The sequence below is a fragment of the Loxodonta africana genome, chromosome 1, assembly GCF_030014295.1.
Source record: "Loxodonta africana isolate mLoxAfr1 chromosome 1, mLoxAfr1.hap2, whole genome shotgun sequence".
Lineage (NCBI taxonomy): Eukaryota > Metazoa > Chordata > Mammalia > Proboscidea > Elephantidae > Loxodonta > Loxodonta africana.
In genome coordinates this window covers 231,343,114-231,359,717 of record NC_087342.1, presented here as the reverse complement: position 1 = coordinate 231,359,717, position 16,604 = coordinate 231,343,114, and positions in this window count along the sequence as shown.

Sequence of the window (16,604 nt, the reverse complement as noted above, 5' to 3'; positions counted from 1 at the left end):
GAGAAAAGTCCTGTGTTCTTAGCAGGTTCATGAAGGGTCACGCTGTGAAAGTGAAGAAGAAGGGGACAGAAGTCAGTCTCATGGTTCCCAGACCTACATTCTAGGTACACTTGCCAGTTGTGATGGAGTCAACTCTGACTTGTGGTGACTCCATGTATAAGAGTAGGACTGTGCTCCACAGGGTTTTCAATGGCTGATTTTTTGGAAGAAGATCGCCAGGCCTTTCTTCCCAAGAGCCTCTGGGTAGACTCCAACCTCCAACCTTTCAGTGAGCAGCTGAGCGTGTTAACCATTTGCACTACCCAGGGACTCCACATTTTAGGTACAGCAAATGCTTATTTGAATTGCTTGTTCATGTTTATTTGTCTCTGCTCCTGATTGTAATACTGATGGGAAAGAAAATATTACAGAAATCACAATTATGGAGTTGATCGTGGCCATCCAATGAAACCACTCACATCTGCAGGAGAATTTTAGCATTATTAAATCAGAGAAGTCTAGGAACTCAGATAAGGGATTAATGAAGACTAGAAACCATAGCCCATTTCAGGGATCAGCAAACTTATTCTGAATAGGACCAGATAATAAATATTTCAGGCCGTGCAGGCCACAGGTCTCTGTCGTACCTGCTCAGCACTGCCTTTGTAGAGCAAACGAAGACAGATGATGCATGAATAGACGGGTGTGGCTGCGTTCCAGCAAAACGTTAAACAAATCCAGGCTGTGGGCCAGACTTTGCCCATTGGCTATAGTTTGCCAACCCATAATAATAATAATAAATCCAATGCTATCAAGTCAATTCCTACTCATAGTGACCCTATAGGACATAGTAGAACTGCCCCATAGGGTTTTCAAGGAGCAGCTGGTAGATTTGAACTGCCAACCTTTTTGTTAGCAGCCGAGCTCTTAACTACTTTGAACCCATACTACAGTCACTGAAAATTTTTTTACAGATTCAAATACGAAAGTCACCTTAAGGATGAAAACACTAATTTTTTTTCAAACGTATATTATCTATTTAAGAAATTATTCTTGAGCACCGAATATGTTGGGTGTCAGGGCTACAAACATAAAGACAAGGTTCCTCTGCTCAAGTTGTTCGCAAACTGGCCGATAGAGTTTGATAAATCCTCCAGTAGCAGTTGTACTGGGTCAAGGTTTGGCACGGGGTCGGATCGGGTCATTTCACTGAGGCAGGTTGCAAAAGAATGAGTGCAAGTGTGTCAAGGGGCCGTTGTTATTATTTGCCATTATTACTTGTTATTATTTGTAGATTTTGACTCATGGCAACCCCATGCGTATAGAGTAGAACTGCTCCATAAGGTTTTTAAGGCTGTGGACTTTTGGAAGCAGATTGCCAGGCATGTTTTCTGAGGTAACTTTGGGTAGGTTACAACCACTAACCTTTTGTTGAAGCAAGTAGTCAAGTGCTTAACCATTGTGCCACCCAGGGACTCCTGTTTGGGGGCCAGTATTAGGGAAAGAACACTGCATGCCTAGCAGCATCTGAGGGCACAGTGGGCTCCATATGGGTGGGTTCGGGTTGGAAGAAGTTGAGGAGATGAGGCAGAAGAAGCAGGTGTGAAACAGATCCTGGAGGATGTTACACGCCATATGTGGAAGTTTAAGCTTTATCTGTGGGTGAAGGCAAGCCACTGAGGGAACTTAAAAGGGGAAGGGGCATGACCAAATCTACCTTTTAGAAAGGTCATTTTACAGGGAAGGGATTACGGGTTAGTGAGACTAGAGAAGGCAGCTCATTGTAAAGCTTTCACTGGAGTTGAGGTGGATGAGCTGGGAGCCAGAACCAAGGTAGGGACAATGACTATGGAGAAGAAGGTAAGAATTTACTACAAGTAGTCCTCGACTTACAACAGGGTTCTGTTCCCATGACTCCATCGTAAGTCGGTTGAATACCTCATTTTTTTGTTTGTTTTCATTATTATTGCCTTTTATTATCAGTATGTTTGTCTTTGGGGGTTGGAAACGTTACATATAAACTTACAGATGTATTTTACTACATGCATGCATACATAAAAAAACACACAAATCGTAAAAAGTTACTCTGGTCTTTTGCAGCAGATTTGCTTTTTAACACTTTAAAAAGGTCTTTTACAGCAGATCTGCCCAATGTAATATGTCATTTCATTTCTTGACTGCTGTTTCCATGGGCATTGATTGTGGATCCAAGTAAAATGAAATCCTTGACAACTTCAATCTTCTTTTCATTTTATGATGATGTTGGTTATTGATACAGTTGTGAGGATTTTTTTTTTCATTATTTTGAGGTATAATCCATACCAAAGGCCATGGTCTTTTATCTTCATTAGTAAGTGCTTCAAGTCCTCTTCACTTTCAGTAAGCAAGGTTGTGTCATCTGCATAACGCAGGTTGTTAATGAGTCTTCCTCCAATCCTGATGCCCCGTTCTTCTTCATGTAGTCCAGCTTCTCGAATGATTTGCTCAGCATAAAGATCGAATAAATATGGTGAAAGGATACAACCCTGACACACACCTTATCTGATTTTAAACCACTCAGTATTCCCTTGTTCTGTTTAAACAACTGCCCATTGGTCTGTGTACAGGTTCCTAATGAGCACAATTACTTAACAGTGAATTACGTGGTGTATGAATTATAAACCGTAAAAACAGAGAGAGAGAGAAAGTGAATGTGGGAGGTGGAGGATTAGCTAGAGCAAATGTGATCTTCACCTTTTAAGGGACTTGGTGAGAAAGAGAGAGAAAGACTGAGGTAAGCTGTGTGTTTGTAGACAGGGAAAGCAGTCAGTAAACAGAGGAGGGGTTGAAAACAAAGAGCGACTGAATGTTCTAGAAAAGAACAGACATGACCAGCACAATCAGGAAGAAGGCTGGCCAGGCTGCCTCAAATATGTGTCCTTTGAAACTGCTGGCTCCTGCTCCTTCTAGGAAGAGCGGTTTGTCTTTTGAGAGAGACCAGCCCTGCTGTGAAGCCTGAGCAGATGGTGGCGGAGAAAGTGCCTGAGGCAGGACCTGCCCAAAAGGGACCTCCTACTGACAGGTGGAGGGGGAAGGGCGGCCAACAGCTGCCACGGATCTGAATAGAATAGGGAGCCCCTTAATTCCAGCTTCCCTGGGGGTCCCTCCTCCTCTCCTTCCCTCCCCCTCCTCCCCACCCAGGAGCCAGAAATCAGAGCTGTGGAGCTGGGCTCTGGGGGCCCAGGTTTTAGCCCAGTCCCACAGAAAACCAGCCATGGGAGGTAAATACTAAACAGATGTCCACATGCTGGAAGAACAATCAGCAAATCGTGAGCTGCGGCTTATGTATGTTTCTAGCCTCAAGATAACTAGTCAAATGTGGTCTTTTGTCTTCATCAGGCATGTAGAAATAGCACTTGGTTTTGGCTTCCTGCTGTAAAAATGAAGCAGTTTTCATTTTTACAGTGCTTAAATAATTACCTTTAAAGTACTGACCTAACAATAATTTCTAATAACATATATGCAAAAGAAATAGAAATCTTGAGTATCCTAATACCCTTTCCTATAATCAGCTGGTATTCAGAGTACAAACTGGGTAACACCTACCGGGTTGAACTTGGAACATTGGGTCATTTACCCATTAGGCACTCAGTAAATATGCTTTGACTTTAATTAAGTATATTTGAGAAGAAAACACATAATCCAGAAATATTTTCTAATGTTCTGTGGTTAGGAGTCTGGAGTTTTTTACTTTAATAAGGCAACCTCTGAATTTTGCCTACACTCGTACCTTTACCAATGAATGGATGTAAATTCGGAAAGGACTTACCCAACTGCAGGAAAAAAGACTTGATTCAGGACTGACTGTAAGATCAATGGCATGAATTTTTCAAACCACTTTTAATGAGTCGGGAAACAAAGAATTCATAAGGAATTGAGCTAATAAATTATTTCTGCTTCCACGATCTCACTAGCTTACACCCCCTAGATAAAAGACAGAGTTCATACCAAGAGTCGTGACAGGTATGTTTGGAAAGAGGAGAGATGAGCAGTAAAGAGACAACCAGGCAGGTGTTGGGATGTCTGGATGTGCGGCATTAAAGTGCCTGAAGAAGGGAGGCAAGGGGTTGGGGAGCAAGTGAGGATGGGCTGTTGGGCATCTACAGATCACCAATGTCCCAGATCCTTTATCTACGTGTCCTCATGCAAACCTCATGTACACGCCATTATTGTTATTCCCCCTTCATCGGTGAGGAGACGTGATTTCATAGAGATAAGTAGTTTACCCCAGGTTATCCTATGTGGAAGGTAGTTGGGGGAAAAAAAATGACAGACCTTGGAAACCACATAGACGTGGGTGACAGATGATCCCTGAGTTCTGAGTATAAACAACACTGACAAAAACCAGACATGGGAGGAGCCAAGACAGCACCTCATCCCCTCACTGAACGCAAGCCAAACTCCCCCACAGAGTATTTCTCGTTCTGTGAGACTGAGATGAGTTGACACAATAACCACCGCCATGGACTCAGATATGCCAATGACTGAGGATGGCTCAGGCAAGGTTTCATTCCATTATACATAAGGTTGCCGTTTATACATAAGGTCGCCGTGAGTCAGAGGTGACTGGACAGCAACTAACAACGAGATTGACCCCAAGTGCCCTTCTAGGAAAACTCCCCACATACTTGGGCCCAAGCAATTGGCCCTTTGCCATGGGGGCTGTCTGTGTGTTGTAGGATATTAAGCAGCATCCCTGGCCTCTACCCACTAGGTGCCAAGTAGCATTCCCCCTTTGTTGTGACAACCAAAGCTGTCTTCAGATGGTGTCAGATGTCCCCTGGGGGGCAACAGTACCCACCCCCTTGAGAACCAACGCCCGAACATATTTCTATAATATCCTATGTTTAGATAATGTTTTCCAGTTTCATGGAAAAATCTTTCTTTCAAATCCCCCATATGCCGACACCAGGATAGTTTTTGACCTAAATTTACTGGCTGCAGGCGGTTCTCCTGTCTGGCTAAGATCACCCAGTAATAGCATGGAATTCCTGTGGGAAGTTGTTCTCTGGGGTGAGCATTTTTGGAGGAAGTCCAGGTTTATTCTGGTAGCGAATTGTGAACTGCCCTTTATGCACAGGGAGGTAGCCCCTGAGCAGAGGTAAAGCATATGATTAAGGCAATTCAGTTAAATCCTTTACTCCACATGCTGTATTTTGTGGATAAATAAGGGCTGTCCTTGAGGATTCAAGGACTCATTCCGGTACCTGTCAAGAACCTGGAATTCACTGAAAATAAACAAAACAGCCAACCCTGGGTTTCTGCTTTTCCCAACAAAGTTTTCCGTTTCTCACCCAGAACAACTAGATGGTGCCTGGGCCCAGAAGCAAAGAGGAGCAGGCAGGAAGTGACAGGAAAACTGGATGAATGGAAACAGGGAACCTGGGGTGGAGAAGGGGAGAGTGTTGACATATCGCAGGGTTGGCAACCAAAGTCACAAAACAATTTGTGATTAACTCTTTAATGAGAAACTAATTTGCTCTGTAAACTTTCACCTAAAGCACAATATTCACACACAAAAAAAGAGCTTTCTGTTTCTCGACCTTGTCAAAGCTTAAAAAAAAAAAACTAGTGTGTCAAAGCTTAGCTGGGAAATTTCTAATAAAATTAAGATTTTCTGCAAATTAGGAAAAGACTGTGCACATTACTTGTGTAATTAAAAATACACTGCCACTACATACCTATCTGAGTGGCTGAAATAAAAATAACGAGAGAGGTAGGGAGGCAGAAAGGGAAATTCACTGTCAACGGGGCACTGAGTTTCTATTAAGGGTGATGGAATGTTTGGAAATGAATGGGGGTAGTGGTTTCACATCAGGATGAATGTAATTAATCTCACTGAAACGTACATCTAAAAAATGTCGGCATGGTAAATGTTTTGTTACATGTATTTTTATGACAATAAAAATAATAACAGCAACACAAAGAAAACAAAAATCCTCACAACCGGACCCATAAGCAACATCATGATAAGTGGGGAAAAGACTGAAATTGTCTAGAGTTTCATTTTACTTGGATCCACTGTCAACACCCATGGAAGCAGCAGTCTAGAAAACAAGATGCATTACACTGGGCAAATCAACTGCCAGAGATCTCTTTGAAGTGTTGAAAAGCAAAGATATACCTTGAGGACTAAGGTGTGCCTGACCCAAGCCATGGTGTTTTTAATTGCCTCATATGCATGTGAAAGCTGGACGATGAATAAGGAAGACCAAAGAAAAATTAACGCCTTTGAACTGTGGTGTTGGAGAAGAATATTGAATATACCATGGACTGCCAAAAGAAGGAACAAATTTGTCTTGGAAGAAGTACAACCAGAATACTCCTTAGAAGCACAGACAGTGAGACTGTATCTCACATACTTTGGACATGTTGTCAGGAGGGATCAATCCCTGGAGAAGGATATCATGCTTGGTAAAGTAGAGGGTCAGTGCAAAAGAGGAAGACCCTTAATGAGATGGATTGACACAGTGGCTACAACAATGGGCTTAAGCATAACAATGATTGTGAGGATGGCACAGGACCGGGCAGTGTTTCATTCTGTTGTGCACAGGGTCGCTATGAGTCAGAACCAACTCAAGGACACCTAACAACAACAAGTGCTGGATGGATATGGAGAAGCTGGATCACTCATGCATTGCTGGTGAGAATGTAAACTCATACAGCCACTCCAGAAACAGTTCAGCACTTTCTTTAAAAACAGCATTTTCAATTACTATGCAACCCAACAATTGCACGGCTGTACATTTAACTCAGAAGAATAAAAACTTAGCTCACATGCACCCGCACACAAAAAATATGCTGCCAGATATTTCAGTATTTCTGTATATTGAACCACTTTCCCGTGTACAAATGATGTCTCAGGTATGAAACTCATCCACATAACCTTGTATCCTACATTATTTGCACAATACCAACTGGATTACAGTTTCTATTATTTAAAAGTGCCTCTCATTTTACATACTTGGCAGATCCCTACAGAACTGAAGTTCTTATTGTCAGTACCCCTTCTTAGCTAACTTGTCGTGCATTCCATTTTGAATGTTGAAATAAAACTTCAGCTTCCTGAAGTAAGCAATGATTCTTTAGAAGAATTTACTAAGATTTGTAAAGAATTTACACTTACCCAAAAAGAGTCTGGAAACCCTGGTGGCATAATAGTTAAGTGCTACGGATGCTAACCAAAAAAATGGTCAGCAGTTCGAATCCACCAGGTGTTCCCTGAAAACTCTGTGGGACAGTTCTACTCTGTCCTATAAGGTCACTAGGAGTCAGAACCAACTCGATGGCAATGTGCTTGTTTTTTTTTTTAAGGAGGCCTAGCCTTTGGTCTGTGTCCTTGCCTTCTGGGAAGTAATCTCTAAACCCTTGGAATGCCATACCTGATGAGAAGTCTTTGTTTGCTGGGGAGTCTTGGGTCACACTGGACAGCCCAATAATGTGATTTAAGAGGAGGGCTACCCCCACCAGAAAGATGAACCATGTTCTTTAGGGTGGGAACTTAGGCAATCAATCAGTCAATCGTTCATGCCTACATAATATTGTAGCCCTACATAAAACAGAATGAAGCATTGCCCAGCCTGTGCCATCCCCACAATCGTTGCTGTGTTTGAGCCCATTGTTGCAGCAACTGTGTCAACCTATCTTGTTGAAGGTCTTCCTCTTTTTCACTGACCCTCTGCTTTTCCAAGCATGATGTCCTTCTGCAGGGACTTGTCCCTCCTGATAACATGTGCAAAGTACATGAGGTGAAAGTCTTTACATCTTTGCTTCTAAGGAGCACTCTGATTGTACTTCTTCCAAGACAGATTTTTTCATTCTTCTGACATGGTGTATTCAATGTTCTTCACCAACCCCATAATTCAAATAAGTCATAATACATAACAGAGTCCCATAATACGTGATTCATAATACCAATTGTCGTCGAGTTGCTTCTGACTCATAGCACTCCTGTAGGACAGAGTCGAACTGCTCCATAGGGCTTCCAAGGCTATAATCTTTACAAAAGCAGACTGCCATATCTTTCCCCCACAAAGCGGCCAATGGGTTCAAACTTCCAACCTTTCGGTTAGCAACCAAGTGCTTAACTACTGTGTCATCAGGGCTCCTCAGTATAATAAGAGTTCTAATAACAACTCTGAACAAGGCTCGGCAAGCTTCCCTGGTTGGGAAGTACTCCATGCATGTTGTCACACATCAATTATTGGATAGTGCCACATCCTGACTCCGTGGGGAAAAGATAATAGAAGCTCCACATTTGGTACTTCCTGGACTCCACTCTACATGTGTCTTCCTTTGGCTAATTTGAGTCTGTATCCTTTCCCTGCCTAAACTGTAATACTGAGCATAACAGCTTTCACTGACCCTGAGCCCTTGCAAATCACCAAACCTAAGAGTAGTCTCATATGTTGGTATCAGAAGTGAGGAAGGTCTTGTGTGGACTATTTCTTCTAACTTTGTAGTTGGCTAAACTCTCATGGGACCTAAGCCAAAACTTGGTTTACTAGATTTTTTTTAGTTGGTGTATTAGTTTCCTAGGCTGCTGTAACAAAGTACCACAAACTGGGTGGCTTTAAACGATAAAAATGTATTATCTCGGGGCGGAGCCAAGGTGGCAGAATAGACAGACGCTTCCGTGGAGCCCTCTTTACAACAAAGACCTGAAAAAACAAGTGAAATGAGTATATTTGTGACAAGCTGGGAGCCCTGAGCATCAAAGTCAACCTTAAACAACGAACTGAGGGACAGCAGGAGGAAGAGGCTGTTCAGAAGTGGAGAGGAGTTGCCGGACCTGAATCCCGGGGAGCCCTCAGGCACCATTCCCGGAGCGGTGGCAGCAGTGGGCTGGTACTAGCATTTGGCAGCAGTTTCCCCAGGAAGAAGCAGCCAGCTGCACAGCCTGCTCACACCTCCGGAACCTGAGGAGAACAGCATGCTCTCAGCAAAAGCAAAGTACTTGCGTATATTTTACTGCGCCCCCTCCCCCACCCCCAAGCCAGCTTCAGCAGCTGAGTCCCTGGGCCTGAGATAGACCCTGGTGAGCACCTAGAGCCATCCTCCTGGCCTTGGGGAAGGAAAAAATTTTCAAATGGGTGGAAAAGATAATTTGCTAGCTCCATTAACTGGGGAGCTCAGGACAGAAGCAGCTCCTGTCCAGGCATAAACAGTCCGTGGACCTTGAGCACCTTTCCCTTCTGCATGGACCCATGTGGGCCTATTTCGGGAGAATAGGCCCTTGTTGTCAAACTCCAACCATTTCAGCTGTGCGGTGGAGAGCTGGTTGTTTGACGTTTCTCATTGCTTTGCCTATTAAACAAGGTTCTCGCCCATCCACATCAGAGACCTAAGGACTGGTAGTACCACTCAAGCCACCCAGCCACCCGTGACGGGGTCCAAAGATAACTGGTACCTCCCAGTCCTTACAACCAAAAACTTTGGGCGCCCATCATCCCTCTGCAGAACCCACCCACCAGCACGCTCCAGGGAACAGAGACACATTTTCCTCAGAGATACCTGGGGGTCGGTTCTCAGCCCCCTGCCTTGTTCAGAGCATGACCCCCTGCTGCAATCAGATACCGGTATATATGCCAATCACCCCTGCCCCTCTAAGACTGTAGGACAGAGCCTGTACCACACACTTGTTATCAGCTACATGGAAACCTGAGCTGAATTCATACAAGAAAACTGAATGGACTCCTAGACCGATATACCTGATAACAGCTCTAGCCAGCTGGGGACAGGACACCAGAGCTCCAAAGGCAAAAATAATCAAGCTAGCTCACTCAAGCAACCCATAGGGGTATACCAAAACAAAACAAAGCCAGCAGCCACAACACAGTAAGCAAGCATAAACTAATACAATAACTTATAGATGGCTTGGAGACAACAGTCAATATCAAGTCACATAAAGAAACAGACCATGATCACCTCAACAGGCTCTCAAAACAAAGATCCAGGGATCTTCTAGATGAAAGTGCATTCCTGGAATTACCAGATGCAGAATACAAAAGTTGAATATACAGAACCCTTCAAGACATCAGGAAGGAAATGAGGCAATACGCAGAACAAGCCAAGGAACACACAGATAAAGCAACTGAAGAACTCAGAAAGATTATTCAGGAACATAATGAAAAGTTTAATAAGCTGGAAAAATCCATAGACAGACAGCAATCAAATTCAGAAGATTAACACTAAAATTACAGAATTAGATAACTCAACAGAAAGTCAGAGGAGCAGAACTGAGCAAGTAGAAGCTAAAATTTCTGAACTTGAAGATAAATCACTTGGCACTAATATATTTGAAGAAAAATCACATGAAAGAAATTAAAAATAATGAAGAGACCTGAAGAATCATGTGGGACTCTATCAAGAGAAATAACCTATGAGTGATTGGAGTACCAGAACAGGGAGGGATAACAGAAAATACAGAGAAAATTGTTGAAAATTTGTTGGCAGAAAACTTCCCTGATATTGTGAAAGATGAGAAGATGTCTATCCAAGATGCTCATCGAATGCCACATAAGGTAGATATTAAAAGAAAGCCACCAAGACATATTATAATCAAGCTTGCCAAAACCAAATATAAAGAGAGAATTACATTAGCAGAGAGGGATAAACGAAAAGTCACCTACAAAGGAGAGCCAATAAGAATAAGCTTGGACTACTCGGCAGAAACCATGCAGGCAAGAAAGCAATGGGATGACATATTTAAAAAATTGAAGGAAAAAAATTGCCTGTCAAGAATCATACATATATCCATCAAAACTGTCTCTTAAATATGAAGGCGAAATTAAGACATTTCCAGGTAAACACAAGTTGAGGGAATTCGTAAAAAGCAAATCAAAACTACAAGAAATATTAAAGGGAGTTCTTTGGTTAGAAAATCAATAATATCAGGTATCGACCCAAGACTAGAACACTGGGCAGAACAACCAGAAGTCAACCCAGACAGGGAAATCCAAAAAAACAAAGCAAGATTAAAAAGGAAAAAAAAAAGCCCAACACAGGGTAACGGTGATGTTATTATATAAAAGAAGACAACATTAAAATAATAAAGGACTAAGAAATGTAATCATACACCTTCCATATGGAAAGGAAGATACGGTGATACAAAGAAATAAAAGTTAGTTTTAAATTTAGAAAAATAAGGGTAAATAATAAGGTAACCACAAAGGAGACAAACTATCCTACTCATCAAAATAAAATACAAGGGAAAAATACAGACTCAGCAGAAAGAAAATCAACAACAACAAATATGAGGAAAGGACAATATATAAAGAAAATCTACTCAGTACATAAAATCAAGTGGGGGAAAAGAAACAGTCAACACACAAAAAAAGACATCAAAATTATAGCACAAAATTCATACTTCTCCATAATTACCCTGAATGTAAATGGACTAAATGCACCAATAAAGAAACAGAGTGGCAGAGTTGATTAAAAAACAAGATCCATCTATATGCTGCCTACAAGAGACACAACTTAGAGACACAAACAAAAACTCAAAGGATGGAAAAAAATATATCAAGCAAACAACAATCAAAAAAGAGCAGGAGTGGCAATATTAATTTCTGACAAAATGGACTTTAAAGTTAAATCCACCACAAAGGATAAAGAAGGACACTATATAATGATTAAAGGACAATGTACCAGGAAGATATAACCATATTAAATATTTTTGCACCCAATGACAGGGCTGCAAGGTACATAAAACAAACTCTAGCAGCATTGAAAAGGGAGATAGACAGCTCCACAATAATAGTAGGAGACTTCAACACACCACTTTCGGTGAAGGACAGGGCATCCAGAAAAAAGCACAATAAAGACATGGAAGATCTAAATGCCGCAATCAACCAATTTGACCTCGTAGACATATTCAGAACACTCCACCCAACAGCAACCAACCATACTTTCTTTTCTAGTGCACGTGGAACATTCTCTAGAATAGACCACATATTAGGACATAAAGCAAGCCTTAGCAGAATCCAAAACACTGAAATATTACAAAGCATCTTCTCTGACTATAAGGCCATAAAAGTAGAAATCAATAACAGGAAAAGCAGGAAAAAAAATCAAACACTTGAAAACTGAACAATACCCACCTCAAAAAAGACTGGATTATAGAAGACATTAAGGATGGAATAAATAAATTCAGAGAATCCAATGAGAATGAAAACACTTCCTATCACAACCTTTGGGGCACAGCAAAAGTGGTGCTCAGAGGCCAATTTATATCAATAAATGCACACCCCCAAAAAGAAGAAAGGGCCAAAATCAAAGAATTATCCTTACGACTTGAACAAATAGAAAGAGAGCAACAAAAGAAACCCACAGGGACCAGAAGAAAATAAATAATAAAAATTAGAGCTAAACTAAATGAAATAGAAAAACAATTGAAAGAATTAACAAGAACAAAAGCTGGTTTTTTGAAAAAATCAACAAAATTGATAAGCCACTGGCCAAACTGACAAAAGAAAAACAGGAGAGGAAGCAAATAACCCAAATAAGAAATGAGAGGGGTGCTATTACAACAGACCCAAGTGAAATTAAAAGAATCATATCAGATTACTCTGAAAAACTATACTCAAACAAATTTGAAAACCTAGAAGAAATGGATGAATTCCTAGAAACACACTGCCAACCTAAACTAACACAAACAGAGGTAGAACAACTAAATAGACCCATAACAAAAGAAGAGATTGAAAATGTAATCAAAAAACTCCCAACAAAAAAAAAAAAAAGCCCTGGTCCAGACGGCTTCACTGCAGAGTTCTACCAAACTTTCAGAGAAGAGTTAACACCACTACTACTAACGGTATTTCAGAGCATAGAAAAGGACGGAATACTACCAAACTCATTCTATGAAGCCACCATATCCCTGGTACCAAAACCAGGTAAAGACACCACAAGAAAAGAAAATTATAGACCTATATCTCTCATGAACGTAGTTGCAAAAATTCTCAACAAAATTCTAGCCAATAGAATTCAACAACATATGAAAAAAATAATTCACCATGACCAAGTGGGATTCATACCAGGTATGCAGGGATGGTTCAACATTAGAAAAACAATGTAAACCACCACATAAATAAAACAAAAGAATCACATGATTTTATCAATTGATGCAGAAAAGGCATTCGACAAAGTTCAACACTCATTCATGATAAAAACTCTCAGCAAAATAGGAATAGAAGGAAAATTCCTCAACATAATAAAGGGCTTTATTATACAAAGCCAACAGCCAAGGTCACCCTAAATGGAAAGAGCCTGAAAACATTCCCATTGAGATTGGGAACCAGACAAGGATGTCCTTTATCACCACTCTTATTCAACATTGTGCTAGAAGTTCTAGCCAGAGCAGTTGGCTAGATAAAGAAATAAAGGGCATCCAGATTGGCAAGGAAGAAGTAAAAGTATCTCTATTTGCAGATGACATGATCTGATACACAGAAAACCCTAAGAAATCCTCCAGAAAACTACTGAAACTAATAGAAGAGTTCAGCAGAGTATAGGGATACAAGATAAATATACAAAAATCAGTTGGATTCCTCTACACCAACAAAAAGAACATCAAAGAGGAAACCACCAAATCGATGCCATTTACAGTAGCCCCCAAGAAGATAAAATACTTAGGAATAAATCTTACCAGAGGTGTAAAAGACTTACACAAAGAAAACTACAGTACACTTCTGCAAGAAACCAAAAGAGACTTACATAAGTGGAAGAACATACCTTGCTCGTGGATAGGAAGACTTAACATTATAAAAATATCTATTCTACCAAAAGTGATCTATACATTTAATACAATTCTGATCCAAATCCCAAGGACATTCTTTAATGAGATGGAGAAACAAATCACCAATTTCATATGGAAGGGAAAGAGGCCCTGGATAAATAAGGCATTACTGAAAAAGAAGAATAAAGTGGGAGGCCTTACTTTACCCAATTTTAGAACATATTATACCACTACAGTAGGCAAAACAGCCTGGTACTGGTACAACAACAGATACATGGACCAATGGAACAGAATTGAGAATCCAGACATAAATCCATCCACATATGAGCAGCTGATATTTGACAAAGGCCCCAAAACAGTTAAATGGGGCAAAGGCTGTCTTTTTAAAAAATGGTGCTGGCATAACTGGATATCCATCTGCAAAAAAAAGTGAAAACAAGACCCATACCTCACTCCATGCACAAAAACTAACTCAAAATGGATCAAAGACCTAAATATAAAATCTGAAACGATAAGGATCATGGAAGCAAAGCTAGGGACAACGTTAGGAGCCCTAATACAAGGCATAAACAGTATACAAAACATTATAAAGAATGTAGGGAAAAACTAGACAACTGGGAGCTCCTAAAAATCAAACACCTATGCTCATCCAAAGACTTCACCAAAAGAGTAAAAAGACTATATACAGACTGGGAAAATTTTTTAGCTATATTTCTGATTAGTGCCTGATCTCTAAAATCTACATGATACTGCAAAAACTCAACTGCAGAAAGACAAATAACCCAATTAAAAAATGGGCAAAATATATGAATAGAACACTTAACTAAAGAAGACATTCAGGTAGCTAACAGATATATGAGGAAATGTTCACGACCATTGGCCATTAGAGAAATGCAGATCAAAACTACAATGAGATTTCATCTCATTCCAACAAGGCTGGCATTAATCCAAAAAACACCAAAGAGTAAATGTTGGAGAGGCCGTGGAGAGATTGGAACACTTATACACTGCTGGTGGGAATGTAAAATTGTACAACCACTTTGGAAATCAATTTGGTGCTTCCTTAAAAAGCTAGAAATAGAACTACCATACAATCCAGCAGTCCCACTCCTTGGAATATGTCCTAGAGAAATAAGAGCCTTTACATGAACAGATATATGTAAAAAAAATGTTTATTGCAGCACTTTTTACAATAGCAAAAAGATGGAACCAACCAAGCTGCCCATCAACGGATGAATGGATAAATAAATTATGGTATATTCACACAATGGAATACTACACATCGATAAAGAACAGTGAGGAATCTGTGAAACATTTCATAGCATGGAGGAACCTGGAAGGCATCATGCTGAGTGAAATTAGTCAGTTGCAAAAGGACAAATATTGTATAAGATCACTATTATTAGAACTTGAGAAATAGTTTAAACTGAGAAGAAAATGTTCTTTCGTGGTTACGAGAGCGGGGAGGGAGGGAGGGTTGGAGAGGGGCATTCACTAATTAGATAGTAGATAAGAACTACTTTAGGTGAAGGGAAAGACAGCACACAATACAGGTGGGTGGTCAGCACAATTGACTAAACGAAAAGCAAAGAAGTTTCCTGAATAAACTGAATGCTTCGAAGGCCAGCATAGCAGGGGCAGGGGTCTGGGGACCATGGCTTCAGGGGACATCTAAGTCAATTGGCATAACAAAATCTATTAAGAAAACATTCTGCATCCCACTTTGAAGAGTGGTGTCTGGGTTTTTAAACGCTAGCAAGCAGCCATGTAAAAAAAAAAAAAAAAAAGTCTCAACCCACCTGGATCAAAGGAGAATGAAGAACACCAAGGGCACAAGGCAATTAGGAGCCCAAGAGACAGAAAGGGCCACATGAACCAGCAACTACATCATCCTGAGACCAGAAGAACTAGATGGTGCCCGGCTACAACCGATGACTGCCCTGATGGGGAACACAACAGAGAACCTCTGAGGGAGCAGGAGAGCAGTGGCCCCCAGACCTTCTGTTGGCCCAGGACAGGGACCATTCCCGAAGCCAACTCTTCAGACATGGATTGGACTGGACAATGTGTTGGAGAGGGATGCTGGTGAGGAGTGAGCTTCTTGGATCAGGTGGACACTTGAGACTATGTTGGCATCTCCTGCCTGGAAGGGAGATGAGAGGGTGGAGGGGGTTAGAAGCTGGCGAAATGGACATGAAAAGAGAGAGTGGAGGGAGAGAGCAGGCTGTCTCATTAGGCGGAGAGTAAATGGGAGTGTGTAGCAAGGTGTATATGGGTTTTTGTGTGAGACTGACTTGACTTGTAAACTTTCACTTAAAGCACAACAAAAATTATTTTTTAAAAAATGTATTATCTCACTGTTGTGAAGGCCAGAAGTGCAGATCATCGTGTTGGCTGGGCCAGACTCCCTACGAAGTCTCTAGGGGAAGGTCCTTCCTTATCTCTTCCAATTCCTGGCAGCCCCAGGTGTTCTTTGGCTTATGGATACACCTTCACATGACTGTCCTTGCTCTGTCTGTCTATATCTCTTTTATAATAAGCACACCACTCAGAATGGGTTAAGACCCACTCTACTTCAGTATGACCTCGGGTTTACGGTTAACATCTTCAAAGACCTTATTTCCAAACAAGGTCATGTTCATAAGTACCAGGGGTTAGGATTTCAACATGTACTTGCAGGGAACACAATTCAAACCATAACATTTGGTAACCAGGAGATGATTAAACCAAAAAAAAACCCAAACCTGTTGCCACTGAGCTGATTCTGACTCACAGAGGCCCTACAGGAGAGAGTAGAACTGCCCCGCAAGGTTTCCAAGGAGCAGCTGCTGGATTTGAACTACCAACCTTT